This window comes from Bufo bufo, chromosome 2, assembly GCF_905171765.1.
Source record: "Bufo bufo chromosome 2, aBufBuf1.1, whole genome shotgun sequence".
NCBI lineage: Eukaryota > Metazoa > Chordata > Amphibia > Anura > Bufonidae > Bufo > Bufo bufo.
This window is the reverse complement of record NC_053390.1, coordinates 763,572,083-763,591,105: the sequence shown is the minus strand read 5'-3', so window position 1 is coordinate 763,591,105 and position 19,023 is coordinate 763,572,083.

Sequence of the window (19,023 nt, the reverse complement as noted above, 5' to 3'; positions counted from 1 at the left end):
GAAAAAGATTGTTCCACCACCAGGAGAAAAACAGTAACAATGCAGTTACATGACAAGAATCTGCATAACTAATCATATGCTAAATAGTTACAAGTCCAATTCATGTATGAGATAGCCGAGATGATTGTCTGTAAAATGATGGTAGTCTCACGTTCGAAGCTGTAGAGGATGGTGAGATATGGAGCCTGAAAGTCAAAAGTTTTGCTCGTCAGTGTATCATGGGTTGAGTTATATTGTTGTGGGCAAATATTTCTATTACTCATTTATTACAATAGCAATCTGTGAAACAATTGTGGTGCTGATTCATTTAAGTACAAGGGAGCAGCGACCTGTAAGCAAAATATGAATACATTAACGCGCACTACACAACTCGAGCATCCTGGTTACCATAGTGATCATTAGTACGCAGACTGAGATCAGAGACATAGTTGATGAATCAGCTGAATGGTTTCTTGGTATCTAGGGATACAGGTATAGATAAGCACTGAAGACACCGATATTCAGCCAGTTTACTGGTACATGCGCTGGCAAAAATATTCACTATATTTAATTGTAATTTTGGTTATTATGCATGGTATGCCATATTCTGCTATTGAAGTATTATGTTTGATGTTTTTTACAATTGACCCATGACTCATGTTCTTTTTGTCATGATGTCATGACTAGTGATGGACGAACATCTGCCGAGACGGTTCGCAGATGCGATCGCGCAAACACGATCAAATGTTCGCGAACAGCAAGTTCTCGGCGGGTCCCAATCATTTTAATGGCAGGCGAACCTGAAAAACCTTCAGCTCATATTTGCAGCCAAGAAATAATTACTAGAAGTGCACAAATAGTCCCACAACATGGACAGTGACATACCAGATGTATTATTCGAAGTTGCGATCTCCATTTATAATTTTTTTCAATGCGAAATATCGGCAATATATTTTTCGCGTACGCGCATGCGCAAATGCACTATACAGTACCCAAATGCACTATAAGGAAAGTATATTGTTATATAACACCCCGCTTCAATCTATTATTTTGGGGGACGACTGGTATATTACACCAGTAGAAATTATTTGTTCCAATAACGCTTGTCCCTCTATATACCTGCAGTATCGCAGCAGAACCGCACACAACTGCCGCACAATACAAATGCATTATAATATACTTTCTAACATAGAAAGTATATTATAACATTGTACAAGGAAGGCAATCCATTAGAATATACATAAAGATAAAGCGTAACCTTTAATAATTTTACTATGAGGGTCCATTCACACGTCCGTAAGTGTTTTGCGGATCCGCAAAACACGGACACCAGCAATGTGCATTCCGCACTTTGTGGACCGCACATCGCCGGCACTATAATAGAAAATGCCTAATCTTGTTTGCAATTGCGGATAAGAATAGGACATGTTCTATTTTTTGGCGGAAACAGAAGCACGGATGCGGAAGTGTGGATCCGCAAATGTGTATGCGGACAGCACATTCCGGCCCCATTGAACATGAATGGGTCTGCACCCGTACCGCAAAATTGCAGAATGGATGTGGACCCATTTTGCGGATGTGTGAATGGAAAAGATATCCCTCAAAATAAAAATAAATTAAATTATTAAAGTTAAAGGGGTTCTGCACTTTGTTTTAACTGATGATCTATCCTCTGGATAGATCATCAGCATCTGATCGGTGGGGGTCCGACACACAGGACCCCCGCCGATCAGCTCTTTGAGAAGGCAGCGGCGCTCCAGCAGCGGCGCGGCCTTCTCACTGTTTACCGCTGGCCCAGTGACGTCACGACTAGCATCAACTAGCGTGGGCGGGGCTAAGCTCCATTCAAGTGAACAGAGCTTAGCCCCGCCCACTCTAGTTGATACTCGTCGTGATGTCACTGGGCCAGCGGTAAACAGCGAGAAGGCCGCGGCACTGCTGAAGCGCCGCTGCCTTCTCAAACAGCTGATCGGCGGGGGTCCCGGGTGTCGGACCCCCGCCGATAAGATGCTGATGATCTATCCAGAGGATAGATCATCAGTTAAAACAAAGTGCAGAACCCCTTTAAGCAAAAAGTATAGATGTGGTAGGCAATAACAAGTGCTCGGCGGCACTAAATCAGGTGCTCAGCGGCACCAAATCAGAAACCATATGTCCTACCACAATCCGGGGGGCTCCAGTGCACATCCATGAATCCCAGAGCGAAAGCAAAAACCATCTATCCCTGGGCTAGATGATGATGTGGTATTGAAGGACAGGGTGGGCAAAGAACTGTCCCTGATATTGCCCTACAGGGGGGTGCTATTCTGGCCCTGATAGCCTAACCACAGACCACCCGCCCTGATAAGAGCGACCCCGTCCGGAACCTTACCCTATATAAAAATGGCCCTAGTAAGCCCCTAGCCCCTAGGCCCCTGACTTCCAGGTGATCACTATATACACTCACCTAAAGAATTATTAGGAACACCATACTAATACAGTGTTGGACCCCCTTTTGCCTTCAGAACTGCCTTAATTCTACGTGGCATTGATTCAACAAGATGCTGATTGCATTCTTTAGAAATGTTGGCCCATATTGATAGGATAGCATCTTGCAGTTGATGGAGATTTGAGGGATGCACATCCAGGGCACGAAGCTCCCGTTCCACCACATCCCAAAGATGCTCTATTGGGTTGAGATCTGGTGACTGTGGGGGCCATTTTAGTACAGTAAACTCATTGTCATGTTCAAGAAACCAATTTGAAATGATTCGAGCTTTGTGACATGGTGCATTATCCTGCTGGAAGTAGCCATCAGAGGATGGGTACATGGTGGTCATGAAGGGATGGACATGGTCAGAAGCAATGCTCAGGTAGCCCGTGGCATTTAAACGATGCCAAATTGGCACTAAGGGGCCTAAAGTGTGCCCAGAAAACATCCCCCCCACCATTACACCACCACCACCAGCCTGCACAGTGGTAACAAGGCATGATGGATACATGTTCTCATTCTGTTTACGCCAAATTCGGACTCTACCATTTGAATGTCTCAACAGAAATCGAGACTCATCAGACCAGGCAACATTTTTCCAGTCTTCAACAGTCCAATTTTGGTGAGCTTGTGCAAATTGTAGCCTCTTTTTCCTATTTGTAGTGGAGATGAGTGGTACCCGGTGGGGTCTTCTGCTGTTGTAGCCCATCCGCCTCAAGGTTGTGTGTGTTGTGGTTTCACAAATGCTTTGCTGCATACCTCGGTTGTAACGAGTGGTTATTTCAGTCAACGTTGCTCTTCTATCAGCTTGAATCAGTCGGCCCATTCTCTTCTGACCTCTAGCATCCACAAGGCATTTTTGCCCACAGGACTGCCGCATACTGGATGTTTTTCCCTTTTCACACCATTCTTTGTAAACCCTAGAAATGGTTGTGCGTGAAAATCCCAGTAACTGAGCAGATTGTGAAATACTCAGACCGGCCCGTCTGGCACCAACAACCATGCCACGCTCAAAATTGCTTAAATCACCTTGCTTTCCCATTCTGACATTCAGTTTGGAGTTCAGGAGATTGTCTTGACCAGGACCACACCCCTAAATGCATTGAAGCAACTGCCATGTGATTGGTTGACTAGATAATTGCATTAATGAGAAATAGAACAGGTGTTCCTAATAGTTCTTTAGGTGAGTGTAGATCTATGTGTTTTTGACTCACTATAAAAGTATAAGTATATCGCACCCCTCTGTGTATCACACATATAGATAGCACACCTATACTAGTCCTTAAAATGACTTTTGTGGCCCTATTAGCTAGCGTTTGGTGTCCCTAACAGCCTGTCCCTGCTCCACACAGCAACCTCTCCCTACACTGGCAAAACACTGAATGTAAAATGGCGGCCAGATCAGGTTTATTTATAAGGTAGGGGGTATGTCCATGTGCGGAAATGTCTCAATTGGCTGTCCTGTACCACCTAATAGATGTGTCATGGGTCAAAGTTCTTCATAATGTAAAAGAATATGGCGGGCGCAAATTTCTCCATATGTTCGCATGTTCGGTGAATCGCTAACACTCAAAGTTCGCCGCGAAAAGACCGCCGGGCCATCTCTAGTCATGACTTGTCAATTCCCCTCAGAGAGTCATGTAAGAGAAAAGAGCAACTCCTCCTCTGGCACACCTGACCCATCCGTTTATTACCTGGCAGTTCATTAATTGCTTACATGTAATACTACATTTCTCCAGTAGCGTAACCAAACTTTTCCCCTCAATAACTATTGGTCGCCAAAATATGGACCTGCGATGATTAGCTGGTGGGCCGAGGAGACTCAATTCAGAAAAGAAGTTGCCTTCGTGAGTTACAGCAAAAATAAAAATCTTATATTATAGAAGTCCTATAGAGATACAATACTTCTGAACTTTCATGGGTCGAAGTGCAGTGGATGAAGAAAATACTTGGAGGCAAAAAGTTTAGAATATATGCACAAGATTTGGAGTATGCATCATCTGATGTTTTACAAGTCAATATTTGAGGGTCCTGTTTGGGATAAATGCCCAGTGGGTAAAATGACTGATGATATGTGGTGCACTTGGGTCAGTGAGAGTGTGTGGAACATAAGTATAAGGCTACTTTCACACTAGCGTTCAAAGAGGATCCGTCTGGTGTCTGCACAGACGGATCCTCTCCTATAATGCAGACCTTTGGATCCGTTCAGAACGGATCCGTCTGCATTATAGTTTAGAAAAAATTATAAGTATGAAAGTTGTTCAGACGGATCCGTTTTGACTTTACATTGAAAGTCAATGGGGGACGGATCCGTTTGAAAATTGAGCCATATTGTATCAACTTCAAACAGATCCGTCCCCATTGACTTACCTTGTAAGTCTGGACGGATCCGTTTGTCTCCGCACGGCCAGGCGGACACCCAAACGCTGCAAGCTGCGTTCGGGTGTCCGCCTGCTGAGCGGAGCGGAGGCTGAACGCTGCCAGACTAATGCATTCTGAGCGGATCCGCATCCACTCAGAATGCATTGGTAGCTGGACGGATGCGCTCGGGGCCGCTTGTGAGACTCTTCAAACGGAGCTCACAAGCAGAGCCCCGACGCTAGTGTGAAAGTAGCCTAAGTTGTAACTAGAGATTGCAATCAATGGTGTTGAAGGCTTCATTCAAGGATCTTTTTCTGGGGTATGATTTACTGAAAAGTTAGTTGCAGTTTATATGTAAAATGGGCTGAAAAGGATCTGTTAATGTATGTGCTCAACAAACACATTTGCCACGGCCTTACACTAAAGTGATAGGGAAAGGCAATGGAGGGAGGTGATGGGGGAGATTATCATGACCTTTCTGCGCTGCTCTTGAATTTGGTGCATCCACCTGCAGTCAGTGCGCCAAAACAGAAATCTATCACGGCTCAGAGCTGCTGTTTTTTGTATTTATTTGCACAAGAAAACTTCAGGGAAAGTGATGAGGGTGGCCTAAAATCTGAGAGATATTACAATTTTTAAAAAGTCGTTGTTAAAAAGCAGCAAACACTTAGGGGGTCATTTACTATCAAGAAATATTCCTATATTAGGTATATTTCTGGCACAGATTGTGGTGCAAAGATTATTTGCAGCGCAATCTGGGACTTTTCCCTGCTCACGCCAGGTCTAAAAAAGTGGGCGCGGCATGGGCAGAGAAAGGGACGTCTCATTCATTTTCTACTCCTGTTTTAGGCATAGAAAATGGTCTGTATGTAAGCTGTACATAAGAATTTATGGAGAAGCCGGCACCTTTTCATAACTTCGGCAGATCTACTGCCAGGTATAAGGGTTACTAAGACCGGCGTCTAAAACACTGGTCTTAATAAATAGTGTTGAGAGCGAATATTCGAATATCTAATTTTTTGAGCGAATATCGGCACTTCGATAATTTGCGAATATTTCGAATATAGTGCTATAAATTCGATATTTCGAATATTCTTTTTATTTTTATTTTTTTTATTGTTATATTTTTTTCTTTCCCATTTCCCAAAAGTAGTTCTTACCTGTCCTTTGGATTCCTGGCTTCCTGGCTGCTCCAGTCAGTGTTGCCGCTTCTGATGACTTCCGTGCTCATGGAGCGTCCCCATCACCATGGGAACGTCTCCATACTAGAATGTACTGTCGGATTTGAGAATTACGTTGAAATCGCAATTCGATTAATTCAAGTTATAATAATTGAATTTCGATTTCTACTTTGCTTTTTTTTTTTTTTTTATAAATAGAATCATTATAATAATCAAGCATTTAACTATTCAATTTTTTTTAAAAAAAGCTAAGTAATATAATCGCATAGCGAATTAAACTTTGCTGTCGCTATAGTCAACTTTCCTATTTGATTGCTAGAATTAGCGAAGTTGACGAATATGGAGCTAAAACGAAGATGTAGAGTACTTCGTTATCTTCGTTTTGAGGAATATGACGAATACATTCGTCATATTCGCTTATTCTACCAAGCCAACCATAGTAAACCAGGTCCAAGTTGAAATAGCAATGCGATTAATTCAAGTTATAATAATCGAATTGCGATTTCAACTTAGCACTGCTATATTCCATATTAGGCTAGAATTAACGAATATGGAATATAGCAGTGCTAAGTCGCATAGCGAATTAAACACAGCTGTCTCTATAGTCAACCTTCCTATTTGATTGCTAGAATTAGCGAAGTTGACGAATAGGTAGCTAAAACGAAGATGTAGAGTACTTCGTTATCTTCGTTTTGAGGAATATGACGAATATATTCGTCATATTCGCTAATTCTACCAAGCCAACCATAGTAAACCAGGTCCAAGTTGAAATAGCAATTCGATTAATTCAAGTTATAATAATCGAATTGCGATTTCAACTTAGCACTGCTATAATCCATATTCGTTAATTCTAGCCTAATATGATATTTAGGTGTAATTTCTAAAATGGGGTCATTTATGGGTGGTTTCTACTATGTAAGCCTCACAAAGTGACTTCATAACTGAACTGGTTCTTAAAAAAGTGTGTTTTGGAAATTTTCTTAAAATTCTAAGCCTTCTAATGTCCTAAAAAATAAAAGGATATTTTCAAAATCATGCCAACATAAGTAGACATATGTTAAGTAATAAATATTTTATGAGGAATCACTTTCTGTTTTAAAAGCAGAGAAATTGAAATTTTAAATTGCACATTTTTCTAAATTTTTGGTAAATTTAGGATTTTTTCATAATTAAAGGTGAAATATATTGACGCAAATTTACGACTGTCATTAAGTACAATGTGTCACGAGAAAACAGTCTCAGAATGGCTTGGATAAGTAAAAGTGTTCCAAAGTTATTACTACAATGACACGTCAGATTTGCAAAAAATTATCTGGCAGGAAGGTGAAAACTGGCCTGGGATAGAAGGGGTTAACACATAAGACATAAAAATCTTGAGTTGCTGTAAATGTTTACATTTTACCACACAAGATTTGGGCCCTCTGGTACCTCACTTATATTACCAATCCACTGGTAGATTTTGTTCTTTTTTATTTCACAAATTATTTTGTATTATTTTTGGGTACTTCAGTTTCTCACTAAACTTTTACTTTCACAGTTGAGCTCAGAAAATAAGAGGAAAAATTTTATTCATGCAAGGGCCGAGTATTTTTCCTTTCAATTCAGTGGTACTCCAGAGATTTGAAAGCTTTAATGCAATGTTGAAATATGTTGACAGAGGAAAAAGGTTCAGCCTGACACATAGAAGAGAGTCTTTCTGAACAGATTCTTGGCAATTCTATGCAGAATTTATAGAAAAATATACACATTTGTTAGCGGCGATAAATCATCTGTTGATGTTCTCTGATGTTCATTGTTTAAAATATAGATATAAATGTCTTGCAGGCAAATGCAAATATACATTTTATTAAGGAAATGGATTTGTTAAGGTACTTACAAACTATATTACACTCAATCTTCTCCAAAAATCTGGAATTTTAAGTATGACCTAATCAAGAAGAGACTAAGCTGCCATATTAAACCACTTATCTTAAGGACATCAGAACATCTTGAACTGTTAACCTCCTGGACACAGCTACATTTTATCTTTTAATGTTTTGTATATTTTTAATGTTCATATAAAAATCCTCACACATTTAAAATTTCGGACTGGGCTCTAAATAATAATATCTTGAAAATCTTTTAGCTGTGTAGGAGGCATCAACGTGCTCTTCAATACTTGCTTCATAGCAGAGTTGTAGCTAGGTGTTAGGGATTACCAAGGTCACTGTCTGGACCACAGCCAGTGAACCCGAAAACTGTTACCAGCCTTCCTAAACCACTGTGGATGGTAGGAAGCTAAGGATACCACTAGATTTTCCCCTATAACCACTACGAGACAGGATAGACTTTGCTGCTAGGGACCCAAGTTACATTTGCTGAGTTGATGACAGAAAACTAGTGTGGGCACACTAGTGGCATAACTTCTAGAATGACTAGTAAGGTACAAAGAGAAGTCGGGAAGCAGGATCAAAACCAGGAAAGAAGGACACAGTCAATGCAGTAAATCCAGAGACATTCAAAAGTCAGTTACCAGGACAGTCAATATAAGCAGGAACAGCAGGTACAAAGTTAATTCAGAAACAAGCCAGAAGTCAGTTTACTGGGAGAGTAAATGTATATTGCACAGTATAGAGCCCTGATATAAGGAAAATCACAGGCAAGTCACTCAGGAATCATCAGTCTTAAATCTCCTGCCAAGCTCTGTTATTGGACACAGAGTCAGAAGTCTGATCGGCTTGGGTTATCGAACTTTAATCAGGTTCCACTGATTATCATGTGAAACCCAAAGTACCAAACTTGGATCAGAGAATAATTTGAGAAATAAACTGTATGTGTCCAACAAGATCATTCCACTTTAATGAAGCAGTGTGTAAGAGTATATAAAACTTACAGATAAATGTGGCGGATACATGCCAACCTTCATAAACCATAAACATAACCTTTGACATTTACACTGATTGGTATAGAAGAGGGATGATACCTTGTACTTTCCTTATGCTTATCTATGTATGTTGTCTCCATGTTCACTCTTTGGCTGCACGCCCAGAACTGGCACGCTTCCCATGACTAGATAGTCTGCAGAGAATAATCTACAGACTATCTCAAGGCCAAAGAAGACAGATAAATATAATTCTAGAAGGATGTTAATACTGACATAACATATAATATACTGTCAGGTACACAAATATTGGGACTTCGACACAATTCTAACATTTTTGGCTCTATACACCACCACAATGGATTTGAAATTAAACAAACAAGATATTCTTTAACTGCAGACTGTCATCTTTAATTTGAGGGTATTTACATCCAAATCAGGTGAACGGTGTAGGAATTACAACAGTTTGCATATGTGCCTCCCACTTGTTAAGGAACCGAAAGTAATGGGACATAATAATAATCATAAATCAAACTTTCAATTTTTAATACTTGGCTGCAAATCCTTTGCAGTCAATTACACCCTGAAGTCTAGAAAGCATAGACATCATCAGACGCTGGGTTTCATCCCTGGTGATGCTCTGCCAGGCCTCTACTGCAACTGTCTTAAGTTCCTGCTTGTTTTTGGGGCATTTTCCATTCAGTTTTGTCTTCAGCAAGTGAAATGCATGCTCAATCGGATTCAGGTCAGGTGATTGACTTGATTTGGCTGAATATGAGCAGATAATATTGCCCGAAACACTTCAGAATTCATCCTGCTGCTTTTGTCAGCAGTCACATCATCAATAAATACAAGAGAACCAGTTCCATTGGCAGCCATACATGCCCACACCATGACACTACCACCACCATGCTTCACTGATGAGGTGGTATGCTTAGGATCATGAGCAGTTCCTTTCCTTCTCCATACTCTTCTCTTCCCATCACTCTGGTACAAGTTGATCTTGGTCTCATCTGTCCATAGGATGTTGTTCCAGAACTGTGAAGGCTTTTTTAGATGTCGTTTGGCAAACTCTAATCTGGCCTTCCTGTTTTTCAGGCTCACCAATGGTTTACATCTTGTGGTGAACGCTCTGTATTCACTTGATTGTGAAGTCTTCTCTCGATTGTTGACTTTGACACACATACACCTACCTCCTGGAGAGTGTTCTTGATCTGGCCAACTGTTGTGAAGGGTGTTTTCTTCACCAGGGAAAAAATTCTTCGGTCATCCACCACAGTTGTTTTCCGTGGTCTTCTGAGTCTTTTGGTGTTGCTGAGCTAACCGGTGAGTTCCTTCTTTTTAAGAATGTTCCAAGCAGTTGTTTTGGCCACGCCTAATGCTTTTGCTATCTCTGTTGTTTTGTTTTTTCAGCCTAATGATGGCTTGCTTCACTGATAGTGACAGCTCTTTGGATCTCATCTTGAGAGTTGACAGCAACAGATTCCAAATGCAAATAGCACACTTGAAATGAACTCTGGATCTTTTATCTGCTCATTGTAATTGGGATAATGAGGGAATAACACACACCTGGCCATGGAGACGCCAATTATCCCATTACTTTTGGTTCCTTAACAAGTGAGAGGCACATATGCAAACTGTTGTAATTCCTATACCTGATTTGGATGTAAATACCCTCAAATTAAAGCTGACAGTCTGCAGTTAAAGCACATCTTGTTAGTTTCATTTCAAATCCATTGTGGTGGTGTATAGAGCCAAAAATGTTAGAATTGTGTTGATGTCCCAATATTTATGGACCTGACTGTAATGCACTTTTAACCTTGTTGCACTCACAGCTTGGCTTCCAATCACACTGACAAGTTGACCAACCAAGTCTTGGCTGGTCTACATAGAAAACCTCTCAGCACAGCAATGCATAGTGGTTTGGCGGGATGAATTCCTGACAGTAGGCTTTCCTTCACCCAGGGCAAAAGTTCAATTCACTGCCCAGATCTTGTATCTTACTCTCCTGGCGTCTTGTTGGTGTCCCCAGAGAAAACCAACAAAAACTTGAACAATTAAAATAAAATTAATGACTTCAAGGATGGAAGATTTCTCCTCAGGCTATATTCACTAAACCCCTTTTCTTACCAATAACCACTCTGACACCTTCTTGCTTGGTAAAATGACCATTACGGACAACTTTATTGTACACACAAATAACATAATAACAATAATCACTTTAATACATCCTTCAACATTATGAACCACTGTACCGTAACAAGGATCCTGGAGGGCAACCCAAACAAGCGGTATCTTCCGTAACCATCTTTCCTTATACTTCAAGATTACCCTTGGCCGCACTCACCGACCCAAGGGCACCAAATCCTTGAAGTATCCAAGTATCTCCTCCTGTAGACCTTTTAGCCCAAACAGGAGCCCCATCCTCGGCATTCACAAACCACATGAGATACAGGCTCCAACATGTCCTGCATCTCTTAAACCATTGTATTGCTCCCCCAGGATCTCATATCCATCAGCCCAAATTCCACTACCACGCTTACCCCAATTCACCAAATTAAGGGTGGGAGGGCGGGAACACTCTTCCTTGCACTGAACCTGCTTACCTAAACCACTCCCCCAAACCCTATATACTGCCCGCGAAACGTCACTCCTCCCCTTCAACCAGCTTCAAACCTTAACCCCTTCCTAGCCTGACGACTTCCACCCAAGTCAAAGCGCACTCCGCTATATTTGCGCCTCGCTCCATTGCTGTTATGACTTCAAGGATGGAAGATTTCTCCTCAGGCTATATTCACTAAACCCCTTTTCTTACCAATAACCACTCTGACACCTTCTTGCTTGGTAAAATGACCATTACGGCCAACTTTATTGTACACACAAATAACATAATAACAATAATCACTTTAATACATCCTTCAACATTATGAACCACTGTACCGTAACAAGGATCCTGGAGGGCAACCCAAACAAGCGGTATCTTCCGTAACCATCTCTCCTTATACTTCAAGATTACCCTTGGCCGCACTCACCGACCCAAGGGCACCAAATCCTTGAAGTATCCAAGTATCTCCTCCTGTAGACCTTTTAGCCCAAACAGGAGCCCCATCCTCGGCATTCACAAACCACATGAGATACAGGCTCCAACATGTCCTGCATCTCTTAAACCATTGTATTGCTCCCCCAGGATCTCATATCCATCAGCCACCAGAAGACCACCGGTGACACCTCACCTGTGGGCGTCCTGCCACACCCTAAGAGCCGTCTCCAGCCTCTCCTGGATACCTAAGGCCCACATGTCAATTCCTACATCATTAAGATGCACGCCATCAGATCTCAAGAATTGAGGTAACGCCGCCTCCAATTCCCGATGACGAACCACCACACCACCTTGTCTGCGAACAAAATGCTCCACCTCCTTGTTTAACTTTGCCCGAGCTTTGTTGATTCGTTCCACCGACCTTGCAAAACGCCAACTACTCCTCGCAACTACCTCCGACCATACCAACAGCAAGCCCGGAAAATCCGACACCAAACGCAATACGTCCAACTTGATGTCCCGAATCACATCTCGCGACCGACGTACTCCCAAATCATTGCCACCCACATGCAAAACCAAAATGTAAGGCGAGCGATCTAACAGAACATTCGTATGAATTTCAGGCAAAACCCACCCCCAGAGAAGCCCCCTTACACCAATCCACCGGACTTGCAGTTCCTCCATCGAAAAACCCAATTGCCGTCCGTTCCGCCGAACATCAGCTCGCAAAGCCCCCCAGTAGACATACGAATGCCCAAAAATCCACGCAAGACCAGGTGCCGCCCCTGCAAAACAAACAAAGTCAAATAAAACAACCGTCACTGCCAATTCCGATCCCCACACATTAATCATGAAAACAATTCATCCCCACACACTACAAGAGATGAGGCCTAACATATGACCGAAAACAATCAGACTCCCACCGCCCTATACGTTTTATAACCTCCTCTCCAAGCCCCCACCTGGAAGCCTCAGTCGCGGCCCCAATCCTGAATGAGTGTGATGCAAATTCATTCGCCGGAAGACCCGCAGCCGACAAACATTTCCTAAAAACAGCCACAAACTGGAACCGAGACAAACACGAACCATCCACATGAACCAGCAAAGCACCCGAGCCACCCGGACGCAATGCCAAAAATTCCCTGACACAACGCACTGGGCAAACAACCGACTCTGCAAGCGGCCTAAGCCATACAACCACACCCTTACCCACCTGATCAGTTTTTGACTTGCGCAGCAGACATCTCAAAGCACCATCCACAACGTCCTCCCACAACAAACCGCCCCCACTCGTGCGACTTGCCGCCACTAACTCAGAGATCCGAAAAGCCCTGAAAAAAGCCAATACAAACACCGCCCTAAACAGACACACTTCGTACGCTGATTTACAAACCAACCCCGCTTCCTTCCACAGCATCTGTAACACCGCAAAAGAAACCGGCCTCCTAGTATCCTTCCGTACCACACTACGACGGTAACCCTTCAAGGCCTGCCGCACCATGAAACACCTAGACACATCAGCCAAGCCCCTCAGGCGCAACCAGAAAGCAACAGCCGCTACCCTCTTTGACGCCACCGAAAACGACAAACCTTCCGCATAAAACTGACCCACCCAAAATATCAACAACATCCTAAATTCTTCAAAAGAACTGCAACCACCCATCTGTTCAATCAATTCCTCCCACAACACCCACACTGAAGAATAGGCCAACCACGTACCTCTACTCAGAGACTGTCTAATCAGGTCCGCCGACACCCCAAGGCCACGCTCCAGAGCCACTGGGGGCAGGGCAACCCCTTGACCTCAGCACCCGGCGCCAGGCCGCGAAAACGATCCCACTTAAAGCGAGAAAGGGAATCGGCAAGTAAGTTATCCACTCCCGACACATGCACCGCAACAAAACATGCATTCAACTGCAAACCCCGTAAAACCAGATATCGCAGCAAATTCAAAACCGGAGGCGAATTCGCCGTCTGGCTGTTAATTGCCTGAACCACACCCATGTTATCACAGTAGAAACAAACCCGCCGATTCCTAAGCAAGTCCCCCCACAACTCAGTAGCCAAAACAATAGGAAAAACCTCCAACAATACCAAATTAGTAAGGAAACCGGCCTGCCTCCATTCCACCGGCCAAGCGCCCGCACTCCACTGACCCGTACAAAAAACCCCATAGCCAAAGGAACCAGACGCGTCAGAGAACAATTCCAGATCAACACTATCAACCACCGCTTCCATCCACACAGAACGGCCATTATATTCAGACAAAAAATTCTCCCACACCACTAAATCTTCCTTCACCGCAGCAGGCAGACGCAAATAATGAAAAGGTGCAGCAACGCCCGCAGTTGCCAGGGCCAAGCGACGACAAAACACCCGCCCCATTGGCAAGATACGACAAGCGAAGTTCAATTTACCTAAAACCGACTGAACCCGTTTGAGCTGGACTTTCTTCGCCTTCCGCAAGAATAACACTTCATTCAACAGATCAGACACCTTATCAACAGGCAGACGACACTCCATGGCCACACTGTCAATCTCGATCCCCAAAAACTTTATAACCGTGGAAGGGCCCTCCGTCTTAGCAGCCGCCAACGGAATACCAAAACGAGCCGCCACCCTCTCCATGGTATGTAACAAAACAGAACACACCCTAGATCCAGCCGGACCCAAAAACAGAAAATCATCTAAGTAGTGCAAGACCGAACTCCAACCCGCTTCCTTCTTTATCACCCATTCCAAAAAAGAACTAAACGACTCAAACAAGGAGCACGAAATCGCACAACCCATCGGCAAACAACAATCAACGTAATAACAGCCATCCCACTGAAAACCCAATAAATGCAAGCTATCAGGGTGAATAGGCAACAACCGAAAGGCGGCCTCAATGTCCGTTTTTGCAAGAAGAGCGCCCTGCCCAAAACGTCGTACCCACCGCACCGCCTCATCAAAAGACGTGTATGACACTGAGCACAACTCATCCGCTATACCATCATTCACCGACCCACCAAGCGGATAGGACAAATGATGAATTAGCCGAAACTTATTAGGCTCCTTCTTAGGAACTAAACCCAAAGGAGAAACCCACAAATCCGGCAAAGGACACTCCACAAAGGGGCCTACAACCCTGCCAGCAGCAATTTCCCCCGCAATCTTGTCCCTCACCACAGCCGGATAGCGCAATGCCGAAGACAAATTCTGCAGGGCCCGACTGACACCAGCCAAACCACACGGAATAACAAAACCCTCAGTAAAACCTCCCAACAACAACTGTGCCGCCTCCCTATTTGGATACATCCTTAAATATGGCTCCATCTCGTCCACCCTTACCGGCGTCACCCTCTTCTGCACAACCTCGGATCCCTTACCCTTACCTCGCTTGAAGCACCGGGACAAGCTATGGGAACCGCCACACCCGGAACACTCGTGTTTGTACCGGCAGTCGGACAAGAACCTGCAATGTCCCTCATTGTACTGCCAACAACAGCCCCTCCTGCTACCCCCAGAAGACTCAGAGGCCGAGCCACCCCCGGCCCCTCCCGAAAGGGCTGAGGACCCCCTTTCGGTGCTGCCATCAATCGCATCCACAGACCAATATCCTTGTGGTCCCAACGAATGCTAGGCCTGACCGCCTTCCGCTGCCGGAACTGCTCGTCATACCTAAGCCACGACACACCCCCATAAGTCCGATGCACCTCACCCAGGGCCGGACTGGGACAAAAAATAGGCCCGGGCATTTTTGACTGAGCAGCCCAATCACATGACCCCCAACAGGCCCCACCCCCTTGCAGTCTAGGGGCAGAGCCAAAACCGGAAGCACAATTGAGAGGCAGGGCCAGCCACCAGTAAGATAGGAAGGCTTCAGTCAACACACAAGCTTCTTTGGGGGTCCCCAGGTGACATTAGGGGTCTTAGTACGATCCGGCCACCTAATCCAGCAGAAAATGCAAGGAATCGACTGGACACAAAGCACAGCGTGCAGCGGTTTATGTCCCGCTGATTCTCTGCATTTTTCCCAGATTGTGGCCGGATCTCTGCCGTACCCCATTATAGTTGATGGGGGCGGCGGGCATTCTGTCTGCATCCAGCAGTGCCGGATCCAGTGAATTCTCAGCCGCCAGGATCACTAACGCAGATGTGAAAGTAGCCTAATACAGCGCCCCATACCTCTTATATCCAATGACGTCTCCTCTGATGTAGATGTTCTCTTTCTTCATCTTCTCCATTCAGACCAGACCACCGTGATAATTTCTTTCAGCCATCTCTCATCTCTGCAGAGTTTGACAGACATCTTAGTTTCCTACTTTTCCATCATCCTCCAATTAACATCCCATCATGCACCCCCAATACTGAGAAGCTGTGCTCCCCAAAATTATACTGCAAAAAGAACTGTGCTAAGCTGATGCTGTGCCAGGGTGCCCCCACAGTAATGGTGCTCCCAAAGTCCCAACAATAGTAATTATTTCTTTGCCAGAGTGCATTTAGTAGTAATAGTGCTCCTACAGTGCCCCCAACAGTAATTGTGTCCCACAAGTAATAATGCTCCCATAGTCCCCCAGTTGTAATAAAGCCCACCATAATGCCCCGATAGTAATAATTATCTTTATAATGTGTGACATTAGAACCCCCCCCCTTATAATGTGCACCAGTACAAAAAATGCCCCGTTGTGTGGCAGTAAAAAAAGAAATACCTCCTCTTAGTGCCCGCAGTAGAGCCAATGTCCCCAGAGTGCCCTCATGTGTTCCAATGACCCGTACTGTGTGCCACTACATAAAACACTTAGTGCCACCAGTTGAGCTTAGGTGACCATAGTGACCTTATAATTTGTGCCAGTATAAAATACTCCCATATAGTCCCCCCAGAAGATGCCCCCATAGTGCTCCTTCCCCGTCTCCATAGTGCCCTCCATAATGTGGCACTATAAAATGCCCCTATAGACTGCCCCACATAGATACCCCCATAATGCTCCTTTCCTCCCTTCCCCATAGTGGCATCAAAATGGGTGCCAGTATTAAATGCCCCTATATAATGCCCTCATAGTGCTCTTGTCCCCCACTTCTCCATAGTGCCCACCTATAATGCGTGCCAGTATACAGGGCCCCCAGTAGATGCCCCCATAGTGCAGTCATACACACACTCTCCACATACATGGACGCACTCTCCACATACATGGATGCAGTCATACACGCACTCTCCACATACATGGACGCAGTCCTACACGCACTCTCCACATACATGGACGCAGTCATACACGCACTCTCCACATACATGGACGCAGTCATACACGCACTCTCCACATACATGGACGCAGTCATACACGCACTCTCCACGTACATGGACGCAGTCATACACGCACTCTCCACATACATGGACGCAGTCATACACCCACTCTCCACATACATGGACGCAGTCATACACGCACTCCACATACATGGACGCAGTCATACACACACTCTCCACATACATGGACGCAATCATACACGCACTCTCCACATAAATGCACCCAGTCATACACGCACTCTCCACATGCATGGACGCAGTCATACACGCACTCTCCACATACATGGACGCAGTCATACACGCACTCTCCACATACATAGACGCAGTTATACACGCACTTACCATATACATAGATGCACTCATACACACAGTCACCACATACATGGACGCAGTCATACACGCACTCTCCACATACATGGATGCATTCATACACACAGTCACCACATACATAGACGCACACATATACACATATATAGACACCCAGCTTCCCTGCTGTCCCTCTCCCCCATACTCTAATGCCTCTGCACTTGTGCCATGCAGGATAGCAGGGAAGCTGGATGACATTTCAGGATATAATTCACCCAGCTTTCCTACTGTACTGCAGGTCACATGTGCACAGTCTGGGAAAGCTGAATATAACCCCAGTTCCCCTGCTACTCACATCACTGGTGCAGTTCAATCCAACTGATGTTCAGCATGGTGGGCAGGAAAGTTCAGGCTGCAGGAATCGCGGGCATAAAAGGGGGCGGGGCTATTATAGCTCCGCCCACATCGGGCCATCCTGATGCTGGTCACCACTGTCCATGATAAGAACTAAGGAGGGGAGAGGCGGAGCAATGTCACTGATGTCAGGAGGTCAGTGACAGAGTGCAAGTGCAGGAGAAGTCAGCTGCTCTGACAGGGGCCCGGGGTGACGAAGTACAGTGACTGCTCTCGGGCCCCGAAGCAGCTGCTTCCCTGATAGTTACTGAGAAGCGTTCATCTCCACTCCTGCCCAGCTGATTGTGTTCGGCCCGGCCCACCAGGCGGCCCGGCCCACCGGGCAAATGCCCGGTCTGCCCTATGGCCAGTCCGGCCCTGGCCTCACCGATAGCATCCATATAACAGAAGAGAGCCGAGCAGTGCTCAGGCGCCTTCTCCCCAACTACACTAGCCAGAATTGCAAAAGCTTGAAGCCTATTCTGGAAGGTATGCGGAATCAGCCTGTACCTCCTCCTCTCTTCCTCCTCCTTCTTGCTCTCGTCCGGCCTCCCCCTATCCAAATAAAATTTTTCTAAGGGAAGTAACGCAAAAATCTCCACATACTCATCCCTCCAAATCTTATCTTTAATCTCCTGCTTCAAGTGAGCCCCCAGCGGCCCCTCAAAACACACATAAATCTCCCCTTTAGCCGCATCCGCCAACCGAACACCATCACCCACATCCTTTGCTACCACTCCCAGCCCAGATGCCTGGGTACCCCCTCCAATGCCATCACCTGCCCCAACAGGCCCCAACGCCGAACTCTGCTCCCGTTCCAAAGCCTGTACCGGAGCCCAGACAGGTACTGGAGACACCGCAGGCCCGGAACCTAACCGAGACAATAAAGAAAACATACCCGACAATACCTCCCGCACCAAAGCATCAGAACCCCCCACATTAATACCAACAGCACCCACATCCCCCACAACATGGCTTTGACCCGCCGGTCTCTCACCTGGCAGTCCCCGGACAACATCACCGGCCGCCGCGGAACTCCTCCCAAACGTCCTCAGTGGCGTAGTCGAACAGCACGGCATGACTAATTCCCTTTGAGGGACGTCCATGGCGCCTGCCGCCGAATCTTCACCCGGCTCAACCTCTCCTTCCTCC